The sequence below is a fragment of the Pleurodeles waltl genome, chromosome 4_1 (assembly GCF_031143425.1).
Source record: "Pleurodeles waltl isolate 20211129_DDA chromosome 4_1, aPleWal1.hap1.20221129, whole genome shotgun sequence".
NCBI classification, from domain to species: Eukaryota; Metazoa; Chordata; class Amphibia; order Caudata; family Salamandridae; genus Pleurodeles; species Pleurodeles waltl.
The window spans coordinates 14,587,142-14,602,509 of record NC_090442.1 but is presented as its reverse complement, the minus strand read 5'-3'; the positions used below and the strand labels follow the sequence as shown (position 1 = coordinate 14,602,509).

The window sequence follows — 15,368 nt, the reverse complement described above, 5'->3', positions numbered from 1 at the left end:
ACTTGGCACAAGGTGCACGTACAACCTGGTAACCACTATAAGCCAGGCCAGCATCCTACAATATGCACATGGAAAGGTCTGTTCATGTAAAATAAAAGTGCACATTTCTTTCAGTAAATGTGAAATGATGTCAGTGGAGGCTGTCTAGGGCCTACGCATGTCAACTTAAGCACATCTGAATTAAGCATTAAATTCTAATTATTAAAAAAACTCCACCATCTGCATGCATAATGTTAAGGCAATGGCATTATAATTAAACCCCTCATTCTCTCTTACAAAAAAGCCCTGGAAGGAGCTACAGCTTGAAATGCATCAGGATCCCCACACTGTCTACTTTAGGAAGAAGTAAAGAATCTCTTGTGAGGGCCAGAACTAGGCCATGTAAGCTGCACTAGCTTTAGAGAGATGAATGAATATTATATAGAAAATAGACCTCAGATCACAATAATGCTCTAATCTTCCAGGTTTGAAGAAACCAGAAATGCTTGAATCAACCACAGGAGTTCTGTGGAAAGTGGCAAATATAACTCAACAAATAGCCAGGTAAGACAGGAGTTGCTGATCCTGATCCAATGTGAAGAGCAATGCATTGTGAAGAAGTGTGTTAATGGAGTTACCTTCGCTATTTACTTTCTGAAGAGCTACCTTTGTTATATACTCCCTGAAAAGTTACCTTTGTCATATAATTTCTAAAAGAGAAGGAACAGCAGCTGTTAGGGAACCGGACTCATGCGATGTTTAGTGAAGGGTTTGCTAATGCACTGCTCTGTCTCTTTATAACTAGCTCACGGGTGGGTTCCACTGTGTTTCTAGCACACACAAACCGTCCATGGGTGGGTCAATGTGCACTTTGCCTTGTAGCATGCAGTTCTTTCACAATGTGTTTGCCTCCATTTAATTGGTGCACATGCACCTTGCATTTGAAAGTATTACTCAATAAAGCATGTTTTGAGTTATTAATTAGTTTGTACATGACGCAAAAGAGAACATAAATCAATTAAAAAAACAGTGTTGATGAATTACAGTAACAAGTCCTTATGCACCAGTCTGCGAAGAGCTTCTTGGTTAATGAAGTGCGTCTCTCTTTCCATGACCTGTTATTGCTAAAGCTGTAACTAGTATCTGGGTACTACGCAAGCACCAGTTCTTTACTATGTTACACTGTGGACACTGATAAATCACCCCCATTTCAGAAGTAAATAGGATGTGACGTGATCAACACAACACTTAGTTAAATATCTGTGTATGGTGAAATATCCCTGGTAAGTTTCAAAGATGTCAAAGAAGAGATGTTTGACAACCAGTTAAATATTGTGTATTCACATTCCATTATGGGTCCTTTTAGTGATTTTAAATCTCTTTACATCCAACAGGAAACAAACCTTGGAGGCACAGAATAATTATGAGTAATGAAGATAGCACTGTAAACCTGCAAAACATGGGCAGAAATGGGCAGAAATTAGGAGCTTCATTATACAAGAAAACATCAGTGGAGCCAGGGACAGGCGAACCTGAACATAAAGTGAGGGATCCATGAAGAAGCAGTCAAGGCCAATTCAGTGACTGTAAGAGTCTCCGCTGTGGGCCTCCGCTCTACAAGACTAAGAAATGAAATTAGGTTAACAACACTGACGAACCACCTCCTTTTTAAACAAGTGTCCATCACCAGCTTTGATCTTGGGATCGGTATGATGTGGTTACAGAAGTGCTCTGCTCCCTAAAATGATAACAAACCATCTTTCAGTGCTGTAAGTGTATTGCACACTGTTTCGGGCCAAACCACAGCAACGAGAGGAAAGCACAACAGAGTGGAGCCAGATAACTGAAGTGTAAAGGAAAGAGGGGTTCTGTAATCCAAAATACAGAGGGCTGTTCCAGTTTGCACCAACCAGAAGGGGATGTATCTTTACCTGCCGTTGTGTAAAACCATTATCCAATCAAAAGGCACAATCGACAATTGACCTTAATTATTAAATCAGAAACCAAGCGTCCCAAATACCACACTCACACAGGGAATGTGAGAATAACAATTACTTAATCAACCATGTTGGCTGGTCAGGAAGCCCAGACATGGGATGAAAACAAATATATACCCAATCCGGAGACACAAACCAAGAAAGAAGTATCGGACACACGCAGCAAGAGCTTTAGTTTGTCATCATTACCAAAGCACCATCGGCAAACGCACACAGGTGAAAAACCATTCACATGCACTGAATGTGCAAAGAGCTTTAGTCGACTATCATCTCTACAATTTCATCTGCGAACACACACTGGGGAAAAACCATACCACTGCAAATAAATGTGAAAGGAGTTTCAGTCATCCGTCAACACTAATGAATCATCAGCGAACACACAGGGGAAAAACGTTAAAATGTAGCGAATGTGTCAAGAGCTATAGTTCTTTACCAAGCCTAAAACAACACCAGCGAATGCACACAGGGGAAAAACCTTACCATTGCAGTGAATGTGGAAGTAGCTTTAGTAAATCTTCAGCCCTGCGCAATCATCAGCGAACGCACACAGGGGAAAAACCGTACAATTGCAGTGAATGTTGGAAGAGCTTCAGTTTATTATCAAACCTAAAGCAGCATAAGCGAACACACACTGGGGAAAAACAATACCATTGCAGTGAATGTGAAAGTGACTCTTCGACATTAAGGACTCATCAGCGAACACATACAGGGGAAAAACTTTTCAAGTGCAGTGAATGTGTGAAGAGCTTTAGCCAGTTATCACACCTACAGAGTCATCAGCGAACACACACAGGGGAAAAACCATACCACTGCAATACATGTGAAAGTAGTTTTAGTCAACGGTCATCATTAAGGTTTCATCAGCGAACGCACACAGGGGAAAAGCCTTTCAGCTGCAGTGAATGTGTGAAGAGCTTCAGCCAGTTATCACACCTACAGAGTCATCAGCGTACACACACAGGGGGAAAACCGTACCACTGCAATACATGTGAAAGTAGTTTTAGTCGCCGGTCGACATTAAGGATTCATCAGCGAACACACACAGGGGAAAAGCCTTTCAGCTGCAGTGAATGTGTGAAGAGCTTTAGCCGGTTATCACATCTCCAAGTACATCAGCGAACACACACAGGAGAAAAGCCATATGATTGCAGTGAATGTGGAAGTAGTTTTAGTGACTCTTCGACATTAAGGAATCATCAGCAAACACTCACAGGGGAAAAGCCGTTCAAATGTAGTGAATGTGTGAAGAGCTTTAGCCGGTTATCATACCTCCAAGCCCATCAGCGAACACACACTGAGGAAAAACATTCAAATGCAGTAAATGTATAAAGAACTTTTTTAAGTTATTGGAACTCCAAAGACATCAGCAAACACACACAGGGAAGAAACCATACTGTTTCAATTATTGTATAAGTAGCTTTAGTGAGTCTTCAAGTGAAGGAGTCCTCAGCGAACACACAGAGGGGAAAAGCCAATAAAGTGTAGTGGATGTGTGAAGAGCTCTTGCCAACTGGCAATACTGCAGTGCCACAAGCAAAAACATACCTAATTTAACACACTCAGGAATAATCTTACGATGCAGCAAATTTGTAAAGAACATCAGAATATTAACAATATTACTGACCCAGCTGTGGACGTAGATAGAAGCAAAATGCAGTAGTTATTGTGAGAACAATGAATTACAGGAAATGATAGAATTACAATTATGTAGGACATTAATATATGAAATGGTAAAAAGTAAAAGTTAGAAAACTCAACAAGCAGGAAAGAAGAAAAACACAGATATTTGTAGAATTACAAAAGTATCTATGCCCTGCGATTGCACATTTCTCTACACATAGCAAAAAACATGCTCTGTCAAGAAACACTTTTGAGACAAGCACACTGAGAACTAGTTTATTCTGTTGGATTTGTAGAGCACATGGCTACCCGAAGGCTTCCCAGTGCTTAGAAAAACCAACATAACCCACATCGTTTCTGCATCCGGGTCAGGAGAACGGCTAGTTCATGAACAGCCAGGTTTTCACAGATTTTCCAAAAGTGGGTTCTGTATCCATTTGGCACAGTCTGCTCGGCAAGGAGTTCCATAGCTTGGGGCCAGATGCACAAACGAGCGGCCTCCCTAACTTCCTGTAAAAGAAAAGAAACGTTTGTTTCTGTTTGTGAAAAAGAGTTACAAAGAAAAACATCCAAGCACAACTGATCGATCTACCTGTAAAAGCAACCTTATGAACAGTGCTTGTGCTTACAAGTGTATTTTCAGCGAACTTGAGAACTTAGGGCCAGATGTATCAAGGGGTTTTACCCATTCTGTGTCTATGGGAAAAAGTGTTTTGTACATATGGCCCTTAGTGATAAAACGCATAAACTCAACACACCCAACCCCATACTCGTTGACTCTTGTCTTCATGTCACTCCCCCCGCTCCTGCTGCCCAGCACCTCAAGGCTGCTGACTAGCTCTCAGCCCCCAAGGCCGGCGGTTAAGTCCCCACGGTCCACCCACTCCACGGCTTCTGGTATTTGGCACCAATAAGCATTCTTCTTTTGTTATTACAGTTTAGTAATTGGTAAATTTAGCTTCTGTAGTCTGTTTCTGTTTCTCTTGACATTATTGTTTATTGATGTGATTTTCCCTCTTTTCTTTGTTTAGCGGTTTGATTTTCCAGTCATTTTCTGTTTAGTAGTTTGACTTTTGTTCTGTTTGTTATGCTCACGCCCACTGCCGTCCTGCCTCCCTCTCAGCCCTTCCCACCTCACAGGACTACTAATGGAGGCCGCTGCGCAATAGCGCAGTGGGCGTACTCAGCAGACTTACCACTGGCATGCCAAAGGTGCTCCAAAGACAAGCCTTTCTGTACCCCTCTGTGCCTGGACCACACCTAGTGCCAGGAACCCTGTCCCTTCGCACTTTCACAGATACTCCTCCACAGAGCTCCAGGCCCTGAACCCTAGATGTATCTTTCACCTGCACTCACTGCTGCTACTCCTCCACCCCAGGACAAACCATCATCACAGCCAGGTCACCCCCACCGACTGGGTCCCCCCTGGAACAAATAACATGCCTCCTTCTCAGCGCCATATCTTTCTGTAGGCGTGCATGCTGAACTTGGGGAATTCATCTCCAACCTCGCCCCTACATAACCGTCATTACAGAGTTCTGGCTTACCCCCAACATCAGCCCCTGACATCTCCATGGGAACACCCACCGGATATCAACTGAAACACCTAACCCACACCAACAGACGGGGGGCAACATTGCAATCATACACAAAGAATCAATTAACTGCACCACCACAAATGGCAACACCACACATGAATTTCCAGATCTGCATGGGCGAAAATACCACCATGAAAGGCACCCTCGCGTACAGGCCACCTGGACCCAAAGCTGGCCTCGGCGATGCCATCACAGAATTCATCTCGCCACTCATCATTGAATCCGAACACTACATCTTCTTGGTAGACCTCAACTTTCACCTGGACGACTCCTCCGACCCCAACTCCGCCGATCTCCTAGAAAGACTAGACAACATCAGCCTCAAGCAGCTGGTTTCAGACCCCATTCACAAAGCCGGACACATGCTGGAACCCATTTTCACATCCAGCAACAGAATAAGATACAGCCACACCTCAGATTTCACCTGGTTTGACGACTTCATAGTTCACTTCACCTTCTCTGGTCCCCCCACACCACCTCAACCATACCAGTGCCCCCTTTTGCAGCTGGACCAAGATTACCCAGCAACACTGGACCAACACCAACAGCACAACACAACCAAATGTCACCAACAGCCTTAATCAGGCAGTACAGAATTTCAACAGCTGGATCACACATACCGTGAACAAAGTTGCTGCAACAAAACCACCCAAACCGAACGGACCCATCAAACATGCCAGCTGGTACACCTCAGAACTCAGGGCAGCCAAACACAGGGGTAAACACCTGGAAAGAAGATGGCACACAAGCAAGGACCTCACCGAGTGAGATGCCTTCACAACTGCCATAAACAACTACCACCGCCTAATCAAAACCATTAAAAAGGAGGCCCTAACCCGCCACCTCGAAACAGTGCTAACCAAACTAAGGTACTCTTCTCCATCATCAGAGAGTTTATGTGCCCGTTGGCCACTGAAAAATCCATCCCCTTCTCGCAAGAACTCGTTATCGCCCTAGTCAACCAATTCCACAGCTACATTCACACCGTCTATAAAAACTTCGATCCCCAACCCTCTGACCTCCTCCTCATTCCAATGACCACCACCGCCACCCACTCCCTCACCACCTGGAAGCAACCCACCACACGAACACAACTTCTCTCATGAACCCCATCCACTCCGAAGCACCAACCGACCCCTGCCCCCCACCGACTTTTCAACCTCAGAAGGGGCAAGATCAGCCACCAACTCGCCACAATCCTTAATGCCTTTTCTAGCTACAGCCACCTTCCCTGAAGCCTGGAAACACACCAAGATCAGACCCCTCTTCAAGAAACCCTCTGCAGATCCCAGCACACTCTACAACTACCGCCCAATATCTCTGCTCCCTTTTCCTGCCAAAACCGTGGAAAAGGTCATCAACCTCCAACTCACAGAGCACCTGGACAGAAACAGCATACTGGACCCATCCCAATCAGGCTCCAGAGCCAACCACAGCACCAAGACAGCCCTTGTCACCACAACAGATGACATTCGCAGATGATTTGACAGAGGAGAATCAGCCCTTCTGATCCTGCTGGTACTTTCCGCAGCCTACAACACCCTCTCACACCACAGACTCATCGACCGATTACGCAAGATAGGAAGCACAGGTGACATACTCAGATTGATGGCGTCCTTCCTCACAGGGCGCACCCAGAGAATCTTCCTCCCCCACTTCACCTCTCAAACCAAGCCCACCATCTGCGGTGTACTGCAAGGCTCATCCCTCAGCTCAGCCCTCTTCAGTATCTACATGGCACCTCTTGCAGACATAGTTAGATCACACAACATCAATATCATCTCATACACCGATGACGCTTAACTTGTCCTCTCGCTTTCAGCAGACCCCACCAGAGCAAAAAACAACTTCCACAACTGCATTAAGAATTTATCTACCTGGATGAGGGTCAACTGCTAGAATCTCAACACGGACAACACAAGTTCTGATCTTCGGCAGACACTAGTCCCTCTGGACCGGCTCTTGGTGACCATGGGAACTCGGACCCACCCCCACTCTTAATGACCACGCATGCAACCTAAGCATCGTCCTCAACAGTGAGCTGTCCATGAGAAGTCCGGTCAACACCATCTCCTCAGCCTGCTCGCACACACTACATGCTCTGCAAAGTCGTGAAAAAGCTCCTCGTCTGCACCAGAAAGACAGTGACCCAGGCCCTCATCACTATCTGACCAGACTACGGCAATTCACTCTAGGCAGGCACCACCACCAAACTCATGCGAAGATTCCACATGATCCAGAACGAGCCACTAGGTTGATCCTCAACCTACCCAAGAGAACTCACATCACCCAGCACCTGAGGGACCTCCACTAGCTCCTGATCCTGGAAAGATATAACTTCAAACTCTTAACCCACGCCTACAAGGCCCTCCACTGCCTACACTTCCATCAACCTCGCAGGAACCTTCACTCCGCGCACCACACCATTGCCTCAATCCCACGCATTCAACGATGCTGCTTGGGAAGACTCTCCTTCTCTCACCTTGCTGCCAAAGCCTAGAAGGCCCTCCCTCACCACCATCAATAACCAACTTCAGAAAGGGACTCAAGACCTGGCTTTTCAAATATCATTGGCAGCAAGCACCTGGATACCCACTCGGGTGATAAGCAGCGTTCTACAAATAACTCTTGATTGATTGACTGTTTGACTCAAACCAATTTAGGAAGCACACACTGGACAGTATTCACAGCTGATTGTGGTGTTTGGGTGGTTCATGAATGCATTTTGCACCTTTTAAATCTGGTGCAGTGATTTTGGCCTTATTGGGCCACTTAAATGTATTTAAAAATATAACGCTAATGTGGTGCAAGGAGGCACTAGGCCCTCCCAAATCTAGGCCTGTATATTTTTCATGAGCAAACAGTGAACGCCTATGATCCAGTTGAAAGCCTCAGACCACAAATGATATTGACTGCAGCATTGTGAATCATTTGGAAGCCACCTATGTTTTGCTGAACCACCAGATACAGAGTGTTCTCATAGCCCATCCTTGATCAGAGGACGTTCACCAATACAATATGGTGTATTACTAAATATAGACCCTCAGAATATTGTGATACAAGAATATTGAGGGCAGGATATTGAGGGACAAAATATCAAAATGTACGAATCATAATCGGAAGGATAGATTTACTATTCCTAACTCCACATCTACGTACCTTGAAGATATGTGGAGGATAAGCACGTACATATGGAACTAGGCATAGAAAATCTAGACTTACCTGTCAGTATTTTGGGTTCTCTCTATCATGGATCATCTTCACCACCACGCAGCTGTCGTGGGTCCATTTCAGAGCTTTGCTTGGGCACACATATTTTAGCTTCGGCCTGCGATCTGTGTCTTTTGCCTAGCTACATGCTTCATTTCATTTATTCATTTTAATTCATTTGAGCATAACTGGCTTTTAGCTGGGATGTTTTATTTTTCTAATCAACTACTTTTCCATGAAAGTGTTGCTATCATTGCCCTTGCATGATATTTGATGTGTACCTCTGCCCAAGGCTGTACATGATGACCATGGTATTGCCTCCACAAGAGTACGCAGCCAATCTTGACACTTAGGCACATGATCACATCAGGCCTGTTTCTCAGAAAACAACACGTTTTGTTATTAAAAAGTTATAAAAATTTCGTGCAGGCCAAAGAAGGTTAGAGAGGTAATTCCAGCCAGAGGAGCCATCTTTTGCTGTGTGCCACTTCATTGCATTTTTTATGACCTCAGTCCTGTCTCTGCAGCCAGCTGAGGAGGCGGCGGGCAGGCCCCTGCTTCTCAGGTATGGGGGTGGATTCCTTCCGCGGACTAGTACAGGCAGAGAAGGGCTACCACTGCTCTCACTAGAAGAGTAGGTAGGTAGTCGTAGGGGTTTGTAGAATATGCTTTTTCCATTACGCTGGGATTGTTTATCTGCTTTTCTCTTATGGTAACCATTTTTATTGTGCTATGTCTAATCATCCTGATAACCGCAGCTCATATATTTTATCATAGATTGAAGTCTTTTCAATAAACACTCTGAAAACTGTCCTGCATCTCTTTGTCTGCCTGTGCTTGTTTGAGACTGAAGGGCTGGGTGTGGGGAAGCAAAGTCAGTGATTATGTTGGGTTGTACAATTTAATCCTGAGAGAGCACATGCTCAGTATTTGCTTTACAGAGTTGCACCAGCACCTAGTTGACAGTAAGCTGACTGATCTTGCTGACGAGGCAGACCTCTAAGCTAGCTACAGTGTCCAAAAAGTATCTGGGGGACACCCAGGAGAAAGTGGGGGGAGAAAAACTTAAAAATAAGGAGTTCTGTAAAGGCCCCCAAAATAATTTCAAAAGGAATTGTGATAACCAGCCCCAGACTGATTCTAAAAAGAAAGGGTTCTTTGATCATCAGACAGGGAGATTGGTACCCCAATGTGCAGAGTGCTACAAGTATAGTCACTCTAAGGGCAATTCCAAATGTCCAAAGAGGGCACAGCCCCCTACTGGTCGGCAGACACCTGGGTTGACCAGTGTAGTGCTAGGGGAGCAGATAGTCCCAGATAGTTTTGAGGAACAAACAGAGGTAACCCTAGTGTCCCTGGAGGATGCAGATATGGTGGCAAAAGCCCACATGCCTGCCAATACTTCCAAGTATAGGCAATGGGTCACCATTAAATGGCAACAGGTAGAGGCTCTGCATGACACAGGAGCCAGCATGACAACTGTCAAGTGTCAGCTGGTGTCAGTAAAGCAGGGCCTACCGAACATTCCACCAAGTCTTAGTCACTGCCAATTGTGATAGCCATCTACCGGTGGCTCTGGTTCCTGTTGAGTGGTGGGACTCTGGTACTCCGAAAGTCGCTGTGAGCCCTCTCATGCCTGTAGATTGTCTGTTAGGCAATGACCTGGAGCACACTATCTGGAGGGAGGTAGAGCTCAGGTCTCACTGAGATGATAGAATTGCCTATGTTGGTCTGTATGGGCATCTGAAGCCTGGAAAAATAGCCAGACAACTGCCAAGGAGAGGAGCAAGGGGCATGGGAAACCAGTCCCTGAAGTTCCTTTGGTGGAGGCTGACAGGGTCCCTGAGGAGGAGGCCTCTGCGCCAACCAGGGAGGGTACTGCTTCCCTAGGTGACTTACCTGAGCTTGCTGGCTGCCAAGTTGAGGATGGGCCCACCAGGGAGGAGATATGAAAAGCACGGAAAGAGTGTCCCAATTTTGAGGGCCTGAGGTGACCGGCCTCAACCCATACAGCAGGTATCACCTAATCTACTGAGGGAATGATCTCCCCTACAGCGAGCCTAAGGTTCCAGGTGCTGGCAGAGAAGATAAGGTGGTCCCCCAGTGTCACCCCAGTGTTACCAGGCCGTCCTACTGGGTCTGGCTCACGACATACCCCTGGCAGGACATACACCTGGCAGGACATTTAGGGCAAGACAAGCCCTTCACCAAAATTGCTGTCCACTTTTATTGGCCCCAAATGAAGACAGCCTCAGATACATTCTGCACGTCCTTTCACCTGACAGGCCAGTGGGAAGTCAGGGAAAAAGATAGGACCTCCGCTGATCCCACTTTCTGTCTTTGACACCCAGACAGGAGGTAATGAAACACTGGTTTGACCAGAAGGCCAATTTGGTAGAGTTCCAGCCTGGCTAAAAAGTATGGGTCATGGAGCAGGTAGAGCCCAGATCTCTCCAGAACCGTTGGACTGGCTCATACAAAATAAAGGATCATAAGGTGAAGGCCACCTAGTGGACCTCCCGACCCACAGGAACCCACTAAGGGTGCTCCATGTGAACTGACTCAAGCCTCACTTTAAGAAGTCCAAAGTGAGCATGCGCCTTGTGACCGATGAGGGTGTGGAGGAGGAGAGTGAGGCCCGTATTTATACTTTTTCACGCTAATCTGCGCTAACGCAGTTTAGCGTCAAAAAAATTAGCGCCGGCTAAAGCCATTCTGAAGCGCCATGCGGGCGCCGTATTTATTGAATGGCGTTAGCCGGCGCTAGCAAACCGGCGCTGCCTGGTGTGCGTGAAAAAAAACCACGTACACCAGTCAGCGCCGGCGTAGGGGGAAAATGGCGTATGGGCGTCTTAAAATGGGGCAAGTCAGGTTGAGGCAAAAAAATCGTCTTAACCCGATTTGCGCCATTTTTTTACGACGCCCAGCCCCCATTAACATGACTCCTGTCTTAGTAAAGACAGGAGTCATGCCCCCTTGCCCAATGGCCATGCCCAGGGGACTTATGTCCCCTGGGCATGGTAATTGGGCATAGTGGCATGTAGGGGGGCACAAATCAGGCCCCCCTATGCCACAAAAAATAAAAAATTAATTATAAAAATATACTTACCTGAACTTACCTTAATGTCCCTGGGATGGGTCCCTCCATCCTTGGGTGTCCCCCTGGGGTGGGCAAGGGTGGCAGGGGGGGTCCCTGGGTGCAGGGGAGGGCAGCTGTGGGCTCATTTTGAGCCAACAGGTCCCTTAACGCCTGCCCTGACCCAGGCGTTAAAAAGAGGCGCAAATGTGGGTTTTTTTGCCCCGCCCACTCCCGGGCGTGATTTTTGCCCGGGAGTATAAATACCACGCACATGCCTCGGAGTCATTTTTTTAGACGGGAACGCCTCCCTTGCATCTCATTAACGCAAGGAAGGGGTTCACGCCAAAAAATGACGCTAACTCCGTGCACTTTGGCGCTAGACGCGTCTAACGCCAAAGTATAAATATGGCGTTAGTTTTGCGTCGAATTTGCGTCGAAAAAAAACGACGCAAATTCGGCGCAAATGGAGTATAAATATGCCCCTGAATCTCTCCCTGAACTCCTCTGTGCACAAGAGAACGATGGGTGAGTGGAGGGTGTCAACCAATCTGACTCACTGACTCCCTGACCCCGGAGCAGCGAGGTGACTGTCACCCGTTTCTTGGACAGTTTGCCTCACTCTTCTCACTCACCCCTGGACTCACACATCTGTGTGGCCATGACACTGACACAGGAGACAGTCTCTTTAAAGAACAAAATTCACAGGTTGTCAGACAGGGTGAGAGCCAGTATCAAGGAGGAGTTCACCAAGGTGCTAGCTTTAGGGGTCCTTGAACCCTCTGACAGTCCCTGGTCCAGCCGAGTGGTATTTGTACAAAGGCTGCCCACACGGCCCCAAACCAGAACCGTGGACTACAGAGGCCCCAGTTCCATCACCAAGACTGACGCCCACCCCATCCCCAAAGCTGATGAGCTCATTGACAGGCTATGCGCAGCCAAATTCCTCCATACTTTTGATTTAGCATCAGGGTAGATTGCCTTGACTGAAGGAGCAAAAGAGAGGTCATTGTTGTTAACCCCTGAGGTACATTACCAATTACGGGTGATGCCCTTCGGTTTGAAGAATGCCCCTGCTACCGTCCAGTGGTTGGTTGTGGCTGGCATGCAGGCTTTCTGTGCTGCCTACTTAGATGACATCACAGACTATTGTGCCAACTGGGAGGAACTCCTGTATCTCCTCAAAGAGGTGCTTTGGGCCCTGCAAGAGGCAGGACTGACAATCAAGGCCAGCAAGTGCCAGAGTGGGCACAGTTCCGTGGTGTATTTGGAACACATGGTAGGTGGTGGCAAGCTGCAGCCCTCCAGGCCAAGATTGAAACAATCATGGCCTGGCAGTCAGCTAAAACACAAACTGAAGTGAGAGACTTCCTAGGCCTCACTGGCTCTTACATATTTGTTAAGGGATATGGCACCATTGTTGCCTCCTTTACTGAGCTGACTTCTAAGAAGCAGTCCAGATTGGTGAACTGGACAGAGGCATGTCAGAAAGCATGTGATTCCCTCAAGGAAGCCATGTGCACTCCATCTGTGCTCAGAGCCCCTGAATAATCCAAGGAGTTCATAGTGCAGACAGATGTCTCAGAGCATGGCATAGGGACAGTCTTAGCACAGCTGAATGAGGAGGGCCTAGACCAACCAGTAGCCTTCATTAGACGGAGGTCACTTCCACATGAACAGAGGTGGAGTGCCATTGAAAGAGAAGCATTCGCTGTGGTATGGGCACTGAAGAAGCTGAGACCATTCCTGTGTGGGACATATTCCCGGACCACACAGACCACAGGCCCCTCAGATGGCTCATGCAAATGTGGGGTGAAAATCCTAAGCTCTTGAGGTGGTCCATCTCCCTACATGGAATGGACTTCACAGTGGCGCATCACCCAGGGGCTGACCACTCTAATGCTGATGGTCTTTCTAGATTCATCTGCCTTAGTGATAAGAGCTTCCAAGGGATTGGATAGCTCTCCCCACTTTCAGCTGGGGGGGCCACATGTTAGACCTGATAGCCTTAGGGTGGTCACCCCCAACTGTTTGCCTGTCTCCCTCCATTTTTCTGATTCTGTTTTTGCTGGTTTTAGGACTATGTACACTTTACCACTGCTGACCAGTGCTAAAGTGCTTGTGCTCTCGCCCCTAAGCATGGTAACATTGGCTCCTACCCAATTGGCATATTTAATTTACCTATAAGTCCCTAGCAAAGTGCACTATATGTGCCCAGGGCCTGTAAATTAAATACCACTAGTGGGCCTGCAGCACTGGTTGTGCCACCCGCATAAGTAGCCCCTTCACCATGTCTCAGGCCTGCCATTGCAAAGCCTGTGTGTGCAGTTTTACTGCCACTTCAACTTGGCATTTAAAACTATTTCCCAAGCCTTAAACGATGCCCTTCCTGAAAGTGACATTCTAGGTTACCTGTATTTGACATGCAACCATTACCCTAGAGATGACCCACGCTGCGATGTCTGGCCTGGCCTTAGGGGCAACTACCACCCAGTTAGCACCCCACTAGCCCAAATATGTAATGATACCCACTGTACTCACCCCCTTGTGGCTACTGTGAAACCCTCAAACACCCATCCAGCTAAGGGTACGCCACCGCCAGTATGCAGGCCATCAGAGAGGTCAGGGTCTGACGGGCACCCCTTCCTCGTTGGGAGGCCATCCCCAGCTGGGCCACCGTGGTCTTCCGTGCCCAGTGTCTCAGTTCCTCCCACTGTTTCCGACAGTGGGTGCTCCCCGTGCCATAGCCCCCAGGGTCCGCATATCTTTGGTGATGGCATGCCATAATCCCTTCTTTTGATGGGCGCTGAACTGCAGAAGCAATAAAGATAGAACACCATTACAGTAACAGTCCAGCCTATCACACCCATGGCCCACCATACCCGTTTCCATCACCATTGGCACATACATAGCCCAGCTCACAACATGTACACCGCCAATAGATAATCCTCCCCTTACACAATGCCTTCACACACATCTCCATGCATCCATGCCACATGCATCGTGCCCACATTGTGCTCACCTGTTGGTCTGGAGGCCCATACAGCAGTCCGTACTGGGGTAGGACCCCATCCACCAGTCGCTCCAACTCCTTCGAAGTGAAGGCCCTTTCCCCGGTCACATGGGCCATAATAGGTTCCAGACACAGGTCACAGCAGCACATCCAGTGTAGGTCTTCTCCTTTTGAAGGTTAGGAAACAAGTGAAGAATCAGATAGAAAATGGCGGTCATGTCCACGGCCATGTACACCATCACCGCCGGCGTACATCCCCATTGGCCACTGTACTCCATAGGGCCCAATATTATGCAATGAGGAATTGCACGTTTGTGCATGACCGCCAACTGCAACGCTGCCCAACGTCAGTGGAATTACCTCACTTCCACCTGATCCTCCAAGCAGGACAGGCGGTCGCCATTTCAGGTGGGGGTAAACAGGCGTATAGAGAGTTGCTGCGTCACAGGATAAATAGGCACATACTTTGAAATTTACACTGTCCCAATACATAAGTGCACGATGTGGACTGCTGTTGTGGTTTAGTTGTTCAAATTGTGATAGCCTACTCACTCTTGTGTCCCCTAGATACCTACTGCTGCGGATGAATAGGAGATGGAGACATACCCCCGTGTAAAGACCCCTGGTGGACTTAGCTAAACTGGAGGACAGGCACATAACACTCACCTATAGACTGGACAGGGCCACAATCACAGAGATGTGTGCCCAGTTGGAGCCAGACCTGATCTCATCTATCCATCATCCGACTGGATCCCCTCTTGTGCAAGTGCTATCAGTTCTCCATTTCCTGGCAACTGATTCTTTCCAAGTGACAGTGTGCTTGGCAGCAGGAAAGTTACAGCCAATGTTCTCAATTGCGCTGGCAAGAGTGTTGT

The 15,368-nt window shown here is 47.3% G+C and overlaps 1 pseudogene; it reads left to right on the top strand.

Moving 5' to 3' along the window:
* The first annotated feature begins 282 nt into the window (after positions 1–282).
* Positions 283–15,368, top strand: part of LOC138286906 (zinc finger protein 658B-like) — a 135,141-nt pseudogene continuing 120,055 nt past the window's right edge.